At 43.3% G+C, this 18,254-nt stretch overlaps 1 protein-coding gene and 1 long non-coding RNA gene across 2 annotated transcripts in view; one reads left to right on the forward strand and one right to left on the reverse strand.

Moving 5' to 3' along the window:
• Positions 1-1,366: 1,366 nt before the first annotated feature.
• LOC138759163 (uncharacterized) lies at positions 1,367-3,938 on the reverse strand. Its single transcript, XR_011354645.1, has 2 exons — positions 3,036-3,938; positions 1,367-2,157 (listed from the first exon to the last, which is right to left on the reverse strand). It is a non-coding gene; the product is annotated as an uncharacterized lncRNA (long non-coding RNA).
• Positions 3,517-18,254, forward strand: part of LOC138759153 (transmembrane and coiled-coil domains protein 1-like) — a 45,876-nt gene continuing 31,138 nt past the window's right edge. Inside the window, exon 1 of the mRNA XM_069929163.1 lies at positions 3,517-3,791. The gene's annotated coding sequence lies outside the window, so the exon portion shown is untranslated. The remainder of the gene's footprint in view (positions 3,792-18,254) is intronic.

The following is an 18,254-nucleotide window of genomic DNA, read 5'->3' on the forward strand; positions in this document are numbered from 1 at the left end:
GACATCAGCTCTGTCTGTTTGCCCGCCTCAGGGGGTTTCAGGGGTGTGAGAGAGGAGGAGAGAGGGGGTTCGGTCCTGCCCAAGAAATAGAAATAAACAAGATTATACAAAGAAGATTCATTAAATGTTTAGTTTGGAAAAAAGGAGTCTGTTGTTCTCTGCTGCGAGGATTTGAGGGTTTTTTTAGGAGGGGAGCAATCAAATTGGGAATTTTTAAAAAATTCTCACTCATGCCACAGCTCTGGGCGGGTAGGGGGGCACTTGAGGAGTAGTGGGTGTCGGTCAGGCACAATGTTCCTTTCATTCCTCTCCTCATGGACCCGCACTGTCCCATTACAGAGGATTGGGAGGAAGAATCCCTCCCAAGCGCAATTGAGTCTCCGGTGGTGGGGAGGGTATCTGATTTCCACGACCGCTAGGAACAGGTTGTGATTTGTATGCCAGTGGCCCTTGTCAGGCGAGGTGGAGGGGGGGTGCTCTTTGTGTCAAACTAACGTGCGAGGAGATTCCTGGTACGGAGAAGGAGCAGTGATTGGGAAGGGTGCGGCTCACCGGCGTCCCCGCTGGCCAGTCCATCCCTCCTGTGCATCTGGGACCCCGGAGCAGGGGGATGGGGGGGTGGCAGCGAGCTCGGCTCGTCGGGGGGGGGGGGGGGGGGGAATGGAGCAGAACCAGAGGAGGAATGCTTGGTGATCGGAGTGGTGAGAGTTGACTCAGTTTGAGTCCTGGATCCCTCGGCCAGAGCTGGTGATGGAATTGGGCATACTGAAAGGCACCAGAACAAGATCTGAGGGTCAGCAGGCACCTGGCGGGCCGAAGGCTGTGCAGCCCAGTTCCTGGGGTGGGTCACGAATAGAACATTAGAGCCGGGATGCAGCGTTGAGGCTTGAAAAGACACTGGTACAGACAAACAGCACCGTAACAGGCCCTTTCAGCCCAGGAGCCCCTGCTGTCCCAATTATACCTACACCCAAGTATGCTTTCAAAGGATGGGAGGGAACCAGAACCCCCAGAGGAAACTCTCCCAGACATGGGGAAAATGAGCAAGTTCCTCACTAACAGCGCCGGATTAGAACCCAGCTCACTGGCGCTGTAACAGCGTTGCACTAAACGTGCTGCTCTCTTGGAGCATTGTGAGTCGTTTTGGGCTCATTTAAGAAAGGATGTGCTGGCATTGGAGAGGGCTTGGTCTCTGCTTGGGCAATTTGAACTCACAAGGGGGGGGGGGGCCTACGGGGTTCGTTCAGGTGGAGAGAAGATTATATCCTTCTATTGTGTTAAGGGTTCATAGCAGGTCTCAACGCAGGCTGAAATAATTATTGAAGGGGATCGCAATAGGAATAACACAATATTACAGTGCAGCTAGTCATGTCAAGTCTCCTTTATTGATCGTTCATACCCTGCATCGCACAGTAAAGACAAGATTGCAGTTCTCCAGACTTACAGAGATACAAGTTAGGAAAGCAGTGAACACGTTAAAATATGAAAAAGTTACACTGAAAGTCCACGGTGCACTATCCACATCTATACTGGGAGTTCAGGAAGCCGGTGGCTAGGGGGGAAAAGCTGTTTCCCACTCTGGGCTTGAGAGCCCGAGTGCTGCGGTATCTCCTGCCTGACTGCAGAAGGGAGAACGGTTTACACGAGGGGTGTGTGGAGTCCTTCGCAATGTTTATTGCCTTCCGCCTGCATTAAGGGTTGTCAATGGCTTTCATGGTAGGAAGAGAGCCCCCAGTGGTCTCCGTTGACCTCCATTCTCTGCAGGGTCTTGCGATCTAAGGGGATGCCAGATGGTGATGCAGTTGCACAGGATGCTTTCAATGCATCCTGTGTAGAATGTAGTGAGGACGGGGGTGGGAGATAGAAGTAGAGGCGCTGCTTGGCCTTCTTGGCCATGGAGCTAGTGTTGAGAATCTCCACCAGGTGGATTCCAAGGAACTTGATCCTCTTGACAACCTCAACGGTCGAGCCGTGACTGGTCAGTGGAGTGTGATCTCCCCTGGACCCTCCTGAAATCGACCAGCATCCAGACACAGGTTGTTGGCTCTTCCCCAGTCTGTTAGCGAGTGCACCTCTTCTCCGTACGCTGACTCCTCATTCTTACTGATCAAGCCCACCACGGTTGTGTCGTCAGCAAATTTGATGGTGTGGTTCAACCTGTACAGTCGTGGGTCAACAGAGTGAACAGCAGTAGTTAAGCAAGCAGCCCTGTGGGGGCCCCCATGCACAATGTGATGGTCTTGGAAATCCGACCTGCCTGAGGTGGAATTTATGGTGTAGTGAACGGGAAGGTCCGACCAAGGTAATCATGAGGTGATCAAAAGGGCCACGGGTGAGGTTATTCTAATTGGGCAGAGCCCAGTCTTGATTGGCAAGTGATGTGACTTCCAACTTGGTTCCAGACTGAGAGGTCAACGTGACTCTCCATATCCAGACTCCCACCAGGTTCCAGACAGAGAGGTCCACATGACCCTCCATGATCCCCATTCCCACCGGGTTCCAAATGGAGAGGTCAACGTGACCCTCCACAATCCCCACTCCCACCAGGTTCCAGATGGAGAGGTCCATGTGACCATGATCCCCACTACACCTCCAAACTTGAACCTCAGATTTTCACAAGTGTGGGGCTTCTCTCTTGGGAGTGACAAAGGATGAGAGACAATGATGATGTGGATGAGGGGCTTAGATAGGGTGGACAGCCAGCACCTTCTTCCCAGGGTGACAACAGCAAATAGCAGAGGACATCTATACAAGGTGAGTTGTGTAAAGGTGATGGGAGACATCAGAGGTAAGTCTTTCACACAGAAAGTGATGGATGTCTGGAATGCATTGCTGGGAGAGGTGGTGACAGCTGGTACAGCAGGAGGGATTTAAAGCAAGCTTCTTGTCCAATTGTTTTAAGTCCAACCCAACAAAACAGCGTTCTCCAGTCCTCGGTACAAAACACGCAGACACACAACCAGACTTAACACACATACAACAAACTATACAAACACAGGACAAGTATTTCATCTGTACAAATATTGTTTCGTTACTGAGAGTCCTTTGATCATTGAGCCCATGGGAAGAAGCTGTTCCTCAGCCTGGTGGTGCTGGCTCTGATCCTCCTCTATCTCCCAACAGGAGTAGGTGAAAGACACCGTGTGCGGGGTGGAAGGGGTCCTCGATTTTGCACGTCCTCTTCAGACAACCATCCAGTAGATCACGCCGATGAGGAGCGAGGGAGACTCCAGTGATCCTCTCTGCCACTTTGCTGAAGGACCTCCGATCCATTTCTCTGCGGCGACTGTACCCACACTGTAATGCAGTTGGCCAGGACTCTCTGGATAGAGCTCCTGTAGAAGATTGACATGACAGTGGCCTTGCCCACTTCAGTCTTCTCAGGAAGTGCAGTCTCAGACAGAAGGAGTTTGGGAAAGTCTGTGGACAATGAGATGGTAGTGTAGTACACACATCTCAGCAGGTCGCACAGTGGGAAAGGGTAGCCAACATTTTGGGCCTGAGGTCATCAGGAGGCCTGCCCCTCTGATGTCACCTCGTGATGTCACCAGGAGGCCTTCCTCATTGATGTCACCCTCTTGTGATGTTACCAGGAGGCTTGCCCCTCTGATGTGATGTCACTGGAAGACCTGCTCCTCTGATGTCACTGGGATTCCCACTCTGCTGATGTAATCCATCTTGTGATGTCACCGGGAGGCCCGCCCTTTCATGATGTCACTGCTGTTGGGGTGGGTGAGGGGCAGCAGTTGCCGCGTCGACAGGAGCCCTCTCCACAGCGCAATTCTGAAAGGGTATGGTAACAGGCTCTTCAGCCCACCAGCTCCCTACTATCCCTTACATCAATGCTCGTCCCATTTACCGATCTTTGTGCCTTGGCCATTCTGGTCCTTGTCCAACCTCCTCCAGGGTCTGAATACTCAACTAAATAATCCCATGGTCCCCCACTCCTGCCTCTTGCACCCTCTTCGCATCGGCCCCCCGCCAAATGTTTCCCCCAACCCCCCCCCCCTCTCCAACATCCTGAATTCTGCCCACTCCATCTGGTCCCGTCCAAGAAACCCAGCTGCAGCCCATCCCTGAGACCACATGCTCCACTGGCGGTGGCCCGGCTGCTGTTCTCTATCGATGTGGTGCACTCATCTGCAATGTTTGTGGGACTGGGAAGGCCAGGAATTCATCCCACACCACTGGCCAGTCCTAAATATATTCCACGGTAAGGTTTATCATGAAGAAGCATCCTGGAATCTCAAAGGACAACAAATCTCGTAGCCTGGAGGATGACAAATTTCCGATTTCCCATCCCTCTCCTTCAGGAGAGGTCAGTCAGTCTCGAAGACCTTGGGTGGACAAGAAGATGACGTGATGTGTCTTGGCTCATCAGAAGGTGGGAGTGGAGGTTCGCTGGAGGGGGGGGGTTGGTCCCTCTTGTTTTTCTCTCGCTGACTGTAAGGCACTTCAGACAATTTCTGCCAATGGCGAATCTGTCCACTTTACGGCCAACAAAAAAAAAAATCCCTGTAATATTACACTGTCTTTGTTACATGACAATAAAGGAATCTTGAACACAACAGCACAGAAACAGGCCCTTCTAGTCTGTACCAAACTATTATTCTGCCTCATCCCACTGACCTCTCCCGTCCACGTACCCATCCAAATTCATTTTAAATATTAAAATTGAGCCGGTATTCACCACTTCAGCTCGTTCCACTCTGCGTGAAAAAGTTCCCCCTAAACTTTTTCCCTTTCACCCTTAACCCATGTCTTCTGGTTTGGATCTCACCCACCCTAAATGTGAAAAGACGACCTACATTTACTCTGTCCCCCTCATAATTTTAAACACCTCGATCATCTCCCCTCGTTCTTCTATGCTCCAGGGAATAAAGTCTAAACCTGTTTAACCTTTTTTTTTAATTTTTTTATTTTTCACACCATAAATCACATTAGCCATGATATACACTTTTTCTTTTTCACACATATACAGTGACTTTTTCTCTCCCCCCCCCCCCCCCCACTCCTCCCAACCCACCCTCCCCACCCCTCCCCCCTCCCATCCATTTTAGGTATACAATCTAGGTTGCATTAAGCCAGTCAGACAATGTTGTCATTCAACAAAAATACACCAGAAATTCTACTGAGTCCATTCTTTTCTTTCCTTCTCCTTCCATCAACTTAGGTAATGTTTGTCCCCGGTAGGTTTTTGCTATTGTATTTAATGTAAGGCTCCCATACTTGTTCGAATATTTCAATATTATTTCTTAACCTATATGTTATTTTTTCTAATGGAATACATTTATTCATTTAAGTTTAGTAGTTTCTTCCTTTTAATTTGGTTATGTATTCCATTAATATTGAAAGTCATATAGTTCAGCGTAGCCCTTTTATATTTTGTTTATCTTCTCTTTCCGTTTTTCCATCATTACCTTTCCTCCTTTTCCATTTCTGTTTTCTTATTTTCAACTCTTTATAAGACAACATTCCTACAACATCCAACATTTTCCTTATTCTCCTATTTCTATCTTCTTTTTCCCCAATCTCCCCTTCCCCTCCTGAGTTGTCCTTTATCCCTTGTTGGACAACCACATCTCCCCTCTCCATTTGGATTTGCGAATCCACTCGCAAGCGTCAACTGATTTTGCAGTGATCGCTATTTCCCCCCACCCCGCCCCCCCCAGAAAAGATTTCACTTTTCATATGTCACAAAGGTCACTCTTTTAATTCCCTCCTTATTCTCTCTATTCCATTACCTTCCCTTATTAATTCTTGTCTATACTATCTATATTTTCCTCTAAGTACAGATACATTCACGTATGCACATTGTCTCTATTCACTCTTATACCTCTTTACCCGCATACATATCAATCGTGATCATTTTTACTCTCATTACCCGTCTTCATCCCTCAGTCTATTTTTGTCTTTACCCACATACATATCAATCGTGATCATTTTTACTCTCATTACCCGTCTTCCTCCCTCAGTCTATTTTTGTAATTGTTCTGCAAATTTTCGTACTTCTTCTGGATCCGAGAATAGTCTGTTTTGTTGTCCTGGAATAAATATTTTCAATACCGCTTCTTCCATAAAACCGCCTTTGCTGTATTGAACTCTTTTCTCTTCTTTAGGAGTTCAAAACTTATATCTGGATAAATGAAGATTTTTTGCCCTTTATACTCCAGTGGTTTGTTGCCCTCTCTTACTTTTTCCATTGTCTTCTCCAGTACCTTTTCTCTTGTAGTATATCTTAGGAATTTTACTACAATAGATCTTGGTTTTTGTTGTGGTTGTGGTTTAGAGGCCAATACTCTATGTGCCCTTTCTATTTCCATTTCTTGCTGTAGTTCTGGACATCCTAGGGTCTTAGGGATCCACTCTTTTATAAACTCCCTCATATTCTTGCCTTCTTCATCTTCCTTAAGGCCCACTATCTTTATGTTATTTCTTCTGTTATAATTTTCCATTGTATCTATTTTTTGAGCTAGTAGTTCTTGTGTCTCTTTAGTTTTTTTATTAGATTCCTCCAATTTCTTTTTTAAGTCTTCTACCTCCATTTCTGCTGCTACTGCCCGCTCTTCCATCTTGTCCATTTTCTTTCCCATTTCTGTTAAGGTCATATCTATTTTATTCATTTTCTCTTCTGTGTTGTTTATTCTTTTTCTTAAATCATTAAATTCCTGTGTTTGCCATTCTTTAAATGACTCCATGTATCCCTTAATAAGAGAAATTACCTCCTTTATCTTGCCTTTCTCTTCTTCTTCTATTTCACTGTACTCTTCCTCTTCCTCTTCTTCTTCCTCTGGGTTGGCCATCTGTTGTTTCTTTGTTGCCCTTTTCTTCTCTTCTTTCTTGTTTCTATTGTCTTCTGTGGTCTCTTCTTGCTGCAGGTGTTCAGCAGCTGTCGTTGCCGGCTGTGGAGATCGACTCCCCAGCTGGTCCCCCCTCCCGTCGGTGTGTTTTTTTTCATGCGCATCGCATGAGATCCTACTTGAAGGATAAATTAGGAAGCAGTTTGAGTTTGCCAGAGGCAAGTAACCTTGAATATGTGATTACAGATACAATGATAATCAAAAGATTTATAACAAATATGTATATTAAACTGCAAGAAAAGGAGAATGAGGAAACAAATGGTAAAACTAAACAAAAATGGGAACAAGATTTAAATATAAAGATAAAAAAGGAAACATGGGAGAAGTTATGTTCTGGAACGATGAGAAATACAATAAATACGAGGTTACGTATGATACAATATAACTGGATACACAGGCTATACATTACACCTCAAAAGTTAAATAAATGGGACCCAACAGTATCTGATAGATGTTTTCGATGTAAAAAAGAAATGGGAACAACAATTCATGCAATCTGGACATGTGAGAAAGTAGAAAAATTTTGGGAAGATATAAACCAGATATTAAATAAAATTACAGAAAACAATATACCAAAAAATCCAGAGATCTTCCTCCTAAGTAGCATAAAAAACAAAGAATTTGGAATTGATTTGGATGGTGCACAAAAAGATTTGTTAAGATAGCTCTAGCCGTAGCAAAAAAATGTATTATGTCAACCTGGAAATCGGAAGATAATTTGAAAATACAACAATGGTATATAGAAATGAATAAATGTATTCCATTAGAAAAAATAACATATAGTTTAAGAAATAATATTGAAATATTCAAACAAATATGGGAGCCTTACATTAAATACAATAGCGAAAACCTACCGGGGACAATCATTACCTAAGTTGATGGAAGGAGAAGGAAAGAAAAGAATGGACTCAGTAGAATTTCTGGTGTATTTTTGTTGAGTGACAACATTGTCTGACTGGTTTAATGTATCCTAGATTGTATACCTTAAATGGATGGGAGGGGGGAGGGGTGGGGAGGGTGGGTTGGGAGGAGGGAGGGGGGGGGGTAGAAAATGGCACTGTATATGTGTGAAAAGGAAAAAGTGTGTACCATGGTTAATGTGATTTATGGTGTGAAAAAAAAATTAAAACAAAAAAAATCTCTGCCTTAAACACATCCAATGACCTGGCCCCTGCCGCCGCCGCCCGTTACCACAGATTCCTACATTTGGCCCATATTTATTTACCTCTCCACGCACCAGACTCTCAAACACTCGCTGTCCCCAGCTGCTCCAGGTCCGCTGGCAGTTCATGACGTGTGGCCCTGTTTGCAGGAAGGTACACGGATGGCTGAGAAGAGATTAACCGGGACATTGTCTGGATTATAGTACATGAATACTGGGGATAGTTTGGACAATCTCTGGAATGACCAAGGTCAGAAAGAAGCTTTTAAAAAATAAATAAACTGTGAGGCAGAGATTAGGTGAATAATCTGAACCTTCCCAACCAAGAGGTTTAAATTATAGACGTGAAAGTTTACAGATGTAATGATTGTAGTGTTGGGGAAATTCAACCTCTGTAGGTAGCAAGAAATGCAGTGGCAAGAGCTGACCAGCTGCTTCAACGTCTGGTACAGGGGACATCGACACCCTCGTGCGTAAAGCCCTCTGAAAGGTAGTGGACACAGCCCATGACATCATAGGCAAAGCCCTCCCCCACCATCGAGAACATCTACAGAGGACACTGCCATCGGAGAGCAGAGGCGAGCATCAAATAACCACCCCTCCCAGCACACGCTCTTTTCTCGCTGCTGCCGTCAGGAAAGAGGTCTAGGAGTCACAAGTCACCAGGTTCAGGAACAGCTGCTACCCCTTCCCCTCCCCACCAGACACCGCTACAACAAACTCAACCAGGGGCTCATTTAAGAACTCTTACTTGGGCACTTTATTGATTTTTCTCTGTCTTTATTAGACAGTTTTGTTTACATTTCTTTATAGAGCTTCCCTCCTTATTCGTGGTTTCACTTTCATGGTTACACGTTGCCCATGGTCAACCACAGTCCAAAAGTGATCCCGCTGCCCCGCTCTCACCCCACAGCCCCAGGTCATTCCCCACACTGATCCCACTGCCCCGCTCTCCCCACACAGCCCCGTGTCATTCCCCACACTGATCCCACTGCCCCACTCTCTCCCCACAGCCCCATGTTGGTCTCAACACTGAACCGACAGCCCCACCCTCTCCCCACAGCCCCGTGTCATTGCCCACACTGATGCCATGGATGCAAGTCAGCCTCCACACTGATCTCACTAACCAACTCTCCCCACACTGATCTCACTGCCGAGTTCTCTCCCCACAGCCCCTGTCTGTCCCCATACTAATCCCACTGACTGGCTCTCACCCCACATTCCTGTGTCGGTCTCCACACTGATCCCACTGCCAAGTTCTCTCCCCACTGCCACATGTCGGTCTACACCTTGATCTTATTGCCCCACTCTTTCCCCACAGCTCCTTGTCCGTCCCCAAACTGATCCCATTGCCCTGCTCTCTCCACACAGCCCCATGTCGGTCTCCACACTGATCTCACTGCCCCGCTCTCTCCCCACTGCCCCTTATCAGGCCACATACTGATCCCACTGCCCCGCTCTCTCCACAGCCCCGTGTTGGTTTCTACACTGATCCCACTGCCCCGTTTTCTTCCCACAGCCCCATATTGGTCCCCACACTGATCCCACTGCCTTTCTCTCTCCACACAGGCCTGTGTCTGTCCCCACACTGATCCCACTTCACCACTCTCTCCCCACACCCCATTTCGGTCCCCACAATGATCCCACTGCCCAGCTCTCTCCCCACAACCCTGTTACATTCGACACACTGATCCCACTGCCCCGTTCTCTCCCCACAGTCCCATGTCAGACCCCACACTGATCCCACTGCCTTGCTCTCTCCACACAGCTCTGTGTTGGTCCCCACACTGATCTCACTGCCCCGCTCTCTCCCCACAGCCCCATGTCGGTCAGCACACTGATCCCACTTCACTGCTCTCTCCCCACAGCCCCGTGTCAGTACCCAAATTGATCCCACTGCCCCGCTCTCTCCCCTCAGCTCTGTGTCAGTCACAACACTGATCTCACTTCACCGCTCTCTCCCCAAACCCCATGTCAATCCCCACAATGATCCCACTTTCCGACTCCACACAGCCCCATATCAGTCCCCACACTGATTCCACTGCCCCGTTCTCTTCCCACAGCCCTGTTACATTTGACACACTGATCCCACTGCCCCATTCTCTCCCTGCACTCCCATGTCGGTCCCTATACATCCCACTGCCCTGCTCTCTCCACTTAGCCCCGTGTTGGTCCCCACACTGATCTCACAGCCCTGTTTCAGTTTCCACACTGATCTCACTGCCACGCTCTCTCCCCACAGTCCCATGTCGGTCCCCACATGGATTCCGCTGCCCTGCTCTCTCCCCACACCTCACGTCGGTCCTGACAATGATCAAATTGCGCCACTCTCTCCCCACAGCTCCATGTCTGTCCCCAAGCTGATCCCACTGCCACCCTCTCTACCCACAGCCCCAGGTTGGTCTCCACACTGATCCCACTGCCCCAGTCTCTCCCCACAGCCCGTGTCAGTCTCCACACTGATCTCACTGCCCCGCTCTCTCCCCACAACCCCATGTCAAACTCCACGCTAATCCCACTGCCCCGCTCTCTCCCCACTGCCACGTATCGGTCAACACCTTGATCTCATTGCCCCACTCTCACCCCACTGCTGCATGTCAGTCCACTACTGATCCCACTGCCCTGCTCTCTCCCCACAGCCCCATGTCAATCTCCATACTGATGCCACTGCCCCAGTCTCTCCCCACAGCCCCGTGTTGGTTCCGACATTTATCCAACTACACCGCTCTCTCTCCACAGCCCCGTGTCGGTTCCCACACTGATCCCACTGCCCCGCTCTCTCCCCACAACCCCGTGTCGGTCCCCACACTGAACCAACTGCACAGCTCTCTACACACATCCTCGTGTTATTCTGCACGCTGATCTAACTGCCCTGCTCTCTCCCGACACCTCCTTGTTGGTCCCCACACTGATCCCACTGCCTGACTGTCTACCCACAGTCCCATGTCGATCTCCACACTGAGCCCACTGCCCCGCTCTTTCCCCACTGCCCTGTGTCAGTCCCCACACCGATCCCACTCCCCCGTTCTCTCCCCACATTCCATGTCGGTACCCACAATGATCCCACTGCCCTATTCTCTTCCCATAGCCCCGGGTTGGTCCCCACCCTGATCCTACTGCCCCGTTCTCTCCCCACAGCTCCTTGTCCGTCCCCACACTGATCTCACTGCCTGGCTCTTTCCCCACTGTCCTGTGAAAGTCCCCACACTGATCCCAAAGCCCCGCTCTCTCCCCACAGCCCGGTTTCAGGCCACACACTAATCCCACTGCCCCATTCTCTCCCCACTGCTCGTGTTGGTTTCTGCACTGATCCCACTGACCCCTCTCTCTTCCCACTGCCCTGTATCTGTTCCCACACTGATCTCACTGCGTTGGTTACCATTTACTAAAATTCTCTGGATTGGAGGAAAGCAAATGTCACGTCACTTTTTAGGCATAACATCTGTAGTCAGAGAAATTCTTGAAGCTGTCATTAGAATGAAATAGAGACATTTGGAACGAAGGGGTTTCATCAGGCAGACGCAGCATGGATTCAGAAAGGGCAGGTCTTGTTTGACAAACTTGCTGGAGTTCTTTGAGGGTGCGGTAGATAGAGGGGAACAGGTTGACGTTGCCTATTTGAATTTCCAGATGGCATTTAATAAGATGCCACACAAGAGACTTATCAATACGATACCAATGAATGTAGTCTGGGGAAGTCTATTGGTATGGGTTGAGGATTGGTTAACTGACAGAAGGCAGAGAGTCGGGATGCATGGTGTTTTTCTGATTGACAAACAGTGGTAGGTGGGGTGCTGCAGGGGTCAGTTTTGGGCCTGCAGCTGTTCACCATTTACACCGAGGATTTGGAAGAGGGGACAGAGTGTCATGTAGCCAAGTTTGCGGATGATACTGAGCAGAAAAGCAGAGGAGGTGAAGAGGCTGAAGAAGGATCTAGTGAAGGTAGGTGAATGGGGAAAGGTCTGGTAGATGGAGAATAACATTAGTAAATGTGAGGTCATCCATTTTGGTAGGAAAAAGAGAAGAGCAGATTATTATTTAAATGGAGAGACTGCAGCCTGCTGTCTAAAGAAGGACCTGGGAGTGCCTGTGCATGAATCGCAAGAAGTTGGGTTGCAGATACAAAAGATTATAAAAAAGGCAAATGGAACGGTGGCCTTCATCACCGGAGGGATTGAATTTAGGAGTCGAGAGGTTCTGCTGCAGCTACACAAGGTCCTGGTGAGGCCGCACCTGGAGAGCTGTGTGCAGTTCTGATCTCCTTATTTAAGGAAGGATAGACTGGCCTTGGAGGCAGTCCAAAGGAGGTCCACCAGGTTGATCCCAGAGATGAAGGGACAGCAGGAGAGAGTAAATTGCCTGGGATTATACTCATTCAAATTTAGAAGAATGAGAGGAGATCTTATAGAAACATCTAAAAATATGAAAGGGAGAGAGAAGACAGAGGCAGGAAAATTGTTTTCACTGGGAGGTGAGACCAGAACTAAGGGACACAGGGAGTAGTTTTAAGACGGGGATGAGGAAGAACTGTTTTTCCCAGAGTCGTGAATCTGCGGAATTCTCTGCCCAGGGAAGCAGTTGAGGTGACTTCATTAAACTTATTTATGGTTCAGTTAGATTTTTACATAAAACGTAATTTAAAAAATTTTTTTTTTAATTTTTCACACCATAAACCACACTGACCAAGATACATACATTTTCCTTTTCAAATATATACAGTGTCATTTTCTCCCCCCCTCCCTCCCTCCTCCCATCCCACCCTCCCTACCTCCCCCCCATTCATTTAAAGTACAAAATCGAAGGCACATTAAACCAGTCAAACAATGTTGTCATTCAATAAAAATAAACAAGAAATTCCACTGAGTCAATTCTTTTCATTTCCTTCTCCTTTCGTTAATTTAGGTGGTAGATGTCCCCGGTAGGTTTTCTCTATTGTGTTTCATGTATGGCTCCCATATTTGTTCAAATATTTCAATATTATTTCTTAAATTATATGTTATTTTTTTCTAATGGAATACATTTATTCATTTCTACATTGCTCTGTTTCCTGATTGTAGTCCTTCTTCATCTTAGTTACATAACTTATTATTTTCCCTCTGATGAATGCTTTCATTGCGTCCCATAGTATAAACTTATCTTTCACTGATTCCATATTTATTTCAAAGTACATTTTAATTTGTCATTTAATGAATTCTCTAAAATCCTGCCTTTTAAGTAGCATGGAGTTTAATCTCCATCTATACATTCTTGGAGGGATGTCCTCTAACTCTATTGTCAATATCTTTTTTTTTAAACTTTATTTAAAATTTTATGACATGAATAAAATAAAAATTACATTTAAAGAAATAATAAAAAATAAGATAATAAAAATTAGAATACTACATCATTAAACTACACAAATTAACCCCCCCAATAATTATAACACAACATTAATCATGTAATTTAAAATTAATCCAACCCTCCCCCCCAAAATAAAGAGTGAAGAATTAATTAACAATGTTGTAAATAAAATAGAAAAAACCCCACTTACGAAAAAAAGGATAAAACTTAACAACAAAAAAAATTACTAACAACAAAAAAATATCAATACTAAAATAATACCCTTAAACATATATTTAAATCAAACATAATTCATGTATTTAACAAATGAAATCCACTTTAAAACTAAATTCAAATATTAAAATCATATATCAACCACATATCTGTTATACAAAAAATCATAATTAATAATACATAAATACAGAATTTCCATTAATACCAAGTTTCCTTTAAAATTAATCGAGAGAACAAAAACATCCCTTAGAAAAACAATCAGATAAACTTTTTATTCCCTTCCCCTCCCCTTATATAAAAAAAGAAAAAAAAGAAAAAAAGTTCAAACTCTTATAAAATTCTCCATATTCTTCATTTATAACATCTTCAAAATTCTCTATCAAAATTAACTTAATTTTATTAAACTCTTCTCCCTCAATGTATTTGTACTTAATTTTCTTCTTCTTCTTATCACCTTTCCCCTCATCTTCTTCTTCATCTAATTCAACATCCTCAATTTTTGACTTATTATCTTCTGTGACATCATCCTCTTAAAAAAGAAAGAAAAAATAGAAAAAAAACCCCAATAAAAGAGAAAAAAAAGGAGAGAAAAAAAACCTTATTCCCTTTCAATTACAATCAAGACAAAAAGAGTTAAAAAAAAATTATTTATTTAAAAAAAAATAAAAAAATCCCTTCACTTCTTAACCCAAAAATTATAAAGAAAAAAAAAACAGGTCGGAGGTCACAACTACCTCCTCCTGTTTAAACCGACCAAAGCGGTAACTCCCCCAAAATATTGGGTGTGAGATAACTCACAGGTAGCTGATGACTTCTGGAAACTAGTGCCCACCCAGTTCCCTCTCCCAACTCCCATTTCATTAAACTATCATCATTATTTAAACTATTTAAACTCTTTTCAAAAAAAAGATAAAAGATTTATTTTTTTAAATCAACGTTACCACTTCGATCACCATTGCTTCCATTTCTTTTAAAAATCTGGATACTACCTTACATCTTTGGAGACCTTGTTCTAAAGGCAGCTGAAAACGACCTTCAGAAAGACTTACGGAATCAGAACGGAGCTCCAAGGTCGAATTCTTCACTTGTTTTCCTGGATCCATTTCACGCTGAGTCGTGGCTTTTTGTAAACAAGCAGGCTCAGATCATTTCGGAAAATATAATTTTTTAACAATCTGTTAATGTTTCCTTTTACTTTTTTTTAACAAATGTACCATTAGGTATTAATTCAACATCTCATACTATTTATAAACTTTTAAAAAAAGTTTTAACGGGCACTTAAAGACAAAACAATAAGTTAGAGTCAGGAGAGGACTGGAAGGCACGTCTGTTCCTTACGCCATCTTGCCACACCCCCCTCTATTGTCAATATCAAGGGTGAATGGTCCGATAATATTCTAGCTTTATATTCTGTTTTTCTTACTCTATCTTGCATACGAGCTGATAACAGAAATAGGTCTACTCTTGAGTATGTTTTATGTCTACCTGAATAATATTCCTTTGGGTGTTGTTTCCTCCATATATCCAAAAGTTGCATTTCTTGCATCGATTTAATTATAAATTTGGTTACTTTGTTCTTTCTGTTAATTTTTCTCCCAGTTTTGTCCATATTTGAATCCAAATTAAGATTGAAATCCCCTCCTATTAATATGTTCCCTTGCGTATCTGCTATCTTCAAAAAAATATCTTGCATAAACTTTTGATCTTCTTCGTTAGGTGAATATACATTGAGTAGATTCCAAAACTCCGAATATATCTTACATTTTATCATTACATATCTCCCTGCTGGATCTATTATTTCCTCTTCTATTTTAATTGGTATATTTTACTGATTAATATAGCTACTCCTCTTGCTTTTGAATTATACGACGCTGCTGTTACATGTCCTACCCAATCTCTCTTTAATTTCTTGTGCTTCAATTCAGTTAAATGTGTTTCTTGCACAAATGCTATATCAATTTTTCTTTTTTCAGTAAATTTAGCAGTTTCTTCCTTTTGATTTGGTTATGTATTCCGTTAATATTTAAAGTCATATAGTTCAACGTAGCCATTTCATACTTTGTTTATCTTCCCTTTCCGTTTCTCCATCATCACCTTTCCTTCTTATCCATTTCTGCTTTCTTGTTTTGAACACTTTATAAGACAACATTTCTAAAACATCAAACATTTTCCTTATTTTGCGACTTAAAACTTCTTTAACCCCATTCTCCCCTCCCCCTCCTGAGTTGCCCTTTATCCCTTGCCGGGCAACCACATCTCCCCTCTCCATTTGGATTTGCAAATCCATAAGATTTCCATAAGATCGTTTTTGCTGTATTGAACTCCTTCCTCTTCTTCAGGAGTTCAAAACTTATGTCTGGATAGAAAAAAATTTTTTGACCTTTGTATTCCAGTGGCTTTTTGTCTTCTCTTATTTACTTCATTGCTTTCTCCAATATATTTTCTCTTGTATATCTTAAAAATTTTACTAGAATGGATCTTGGTTTTTGCTGTGGTTGTGGTTTCGGGGCTAATGTTCTATGTGCCCTCTCTATTTCCATTTCTTCCTGTAATTCTGGTCTTCCTAGGACCCTGGGGATCCAATCTTTTATAAATTCTCTCATTTTCTTGCCTTCTTCATCTTCCTTAAGGCCCACTATCTTTATATTATTTCTTCTATTATAGTTTTCCATTATATCTATCTTCTGAGCTAACAGCTCATGTGCCTCTTTAGCTTTTTTATTAGATTCTTCTTTCTCTTTTAATTCCTCAACTTCCATTTCTACAATTGTTTCTCGTTCTTCCACATTTTCCACTCTTTTTCCTATCTCTGACATGACCATTTCTATTTTATTCATTTTTTCTTCTGCATTCTTAATTCTTCTTTTTATCTCATCAAATTCTTGTAATTGCCATTCTTTCACTGATTCCATATATTCTTTAAAAAAAGATACATCCATTGTCTTGCCTTTCTCTTCTTCTTCCATTTCTTTCTGTTCTTCTTCTTCTTCTTCCTCTGGGTTGACCATCTGTTGTTTCCTTGTTTTCTTTTTACCCTCTTCTCTCTTGTTGTCGTTATTTTCCATGTTCTGCTCCTGTTGCTGTGTTGCAGCTGTCACTCTCAGCTGTGGAGATCGACTCCGCAGCTGTTCCCCCCTCCCGTCAGTGTGTTTTTTTTCATGCGCGGTTGCGCACTTTTACTCGGCTCTGTGAGCCATTTTTGTAGTCCCGAGCCCGGGACTTCCACTGACCTGAGGGAGCGGGCTTCTCTCTCCGTGGCAGGCCTTCTCGGACAGGTAAGGCCTTCACCTTCTTCTTCCGACGTTCTTTCATCTTCTCTTCTTCCCGTTGTTTTCGACTTTTCTCTCTTCGCTGCCATTTTCTCACCTTTATTTTTACTTTGTTTTAATTTTTACTCTTGTACCTTTGTGCTTTGTGTGTTTTTTTTCAACTTTTCCGGAGAGGACTGGAATTCCCTGACCGGCCACTACTCCATCACGTGACTCCTACATAAAACGTAATTTTTAAAAAAATTTTTTTTATTTTTCACACTATAAATCACATTAGCCATGATACACACTTTTTCCTTTTCACACATATACAGTGACATTTTCTCCCTCCCCACCTCCCTCCTCCAAACCCCCCCCCCACCCCCCCATCCATTTAAGGTATACAATCTAGGATACATTAAACCAGTCAGACAATGTTGTCACTCAACAAAAATACACCAAAAATTCTACTGAGTCCATTCTTTTCTTTCCTTCTCCTTCCATCAACTTAGGTAATGATTGTCCCCGGTAGGTTTTCGCTATTGTATTTAATGTAAGGCTCCCATATTTGTTCGAATATTTCAATATTATTTCTTAAACTATATGTTATTTTTTCTAATGGAATACATTTATTCATTTCTATATACCATTGTTGTATTTTCAAATTATCTTCCAATTTTCAGGTTGACATAATATATTTTTTTGCTACGGCTAGAGATATCTTAACAAATCTTTTTTGTGCATCCTCCAAATCAATTCCAAATTCTTTGTTCTTTATGTTACTTAGGAGAAAGATCTCTGGATTCTTTGGTATATTGTTTTCTGTTATTTTATTTAATATCTGATTGAGATCGTCCCAAAATTTTTCTACTTTCTCACATGTCCAGATTGCATGAATTGTTGTTCACATTTCTTTTTTACATCGAAAACATCTATCAGATACTGTTGGGTCCCATTTATTTAACTTTTGAGGTGTAATGTATAGTCTGTGTATCCAGTTATATTGTATCATACGTAGCCTCGTATTTATTGTATTTCTCATCGTTCCAGAACATAATTTCTCCCATGTTTCCTTTTTTAATCTTTATATTTAAATCTTGTTTCCATTTTTGTTTAGTTTTACCATTTGTTTCCTCATTCTCCTTTTCTTGCAGTTTAATATACATATTTGTTATAAATCTTTTGATTATCATTGTATCTGTAATCACATATTCAAGGTTACTTGCCTCTGGCAAACTCAAACTGCTTCCTAATTTATCCTTCAAGTAGGATCTCAATTGGTAATATGCCAGCGCTGTATCTTGAGTTATATTGTACATATCTTTCATTTGTTCAAAGGATAAGAATCTATTTCCTGAAAAACAATTTTCTATTCTTTTAATCCCTTTTTTTTCCCATTCTCTAAAGGAAAGTTTATCTATTGTAAAAGGG

The sequence above is a fragment of the Narcine bancroftii genome, chromosome 3 (assembly GCF_036971445.1).
Source record: "Narcine bancroftii isolate sNarBan1 chromosome 3, sNarBan1.hap1, whole genome shotgun sequence".
Lineage (NCBI taxonomy): Eukaryota > Metazoa > Chordata > Chondrichthyes > Torpediniformes > Narcinidae > Narcine > Narcine bancroftii.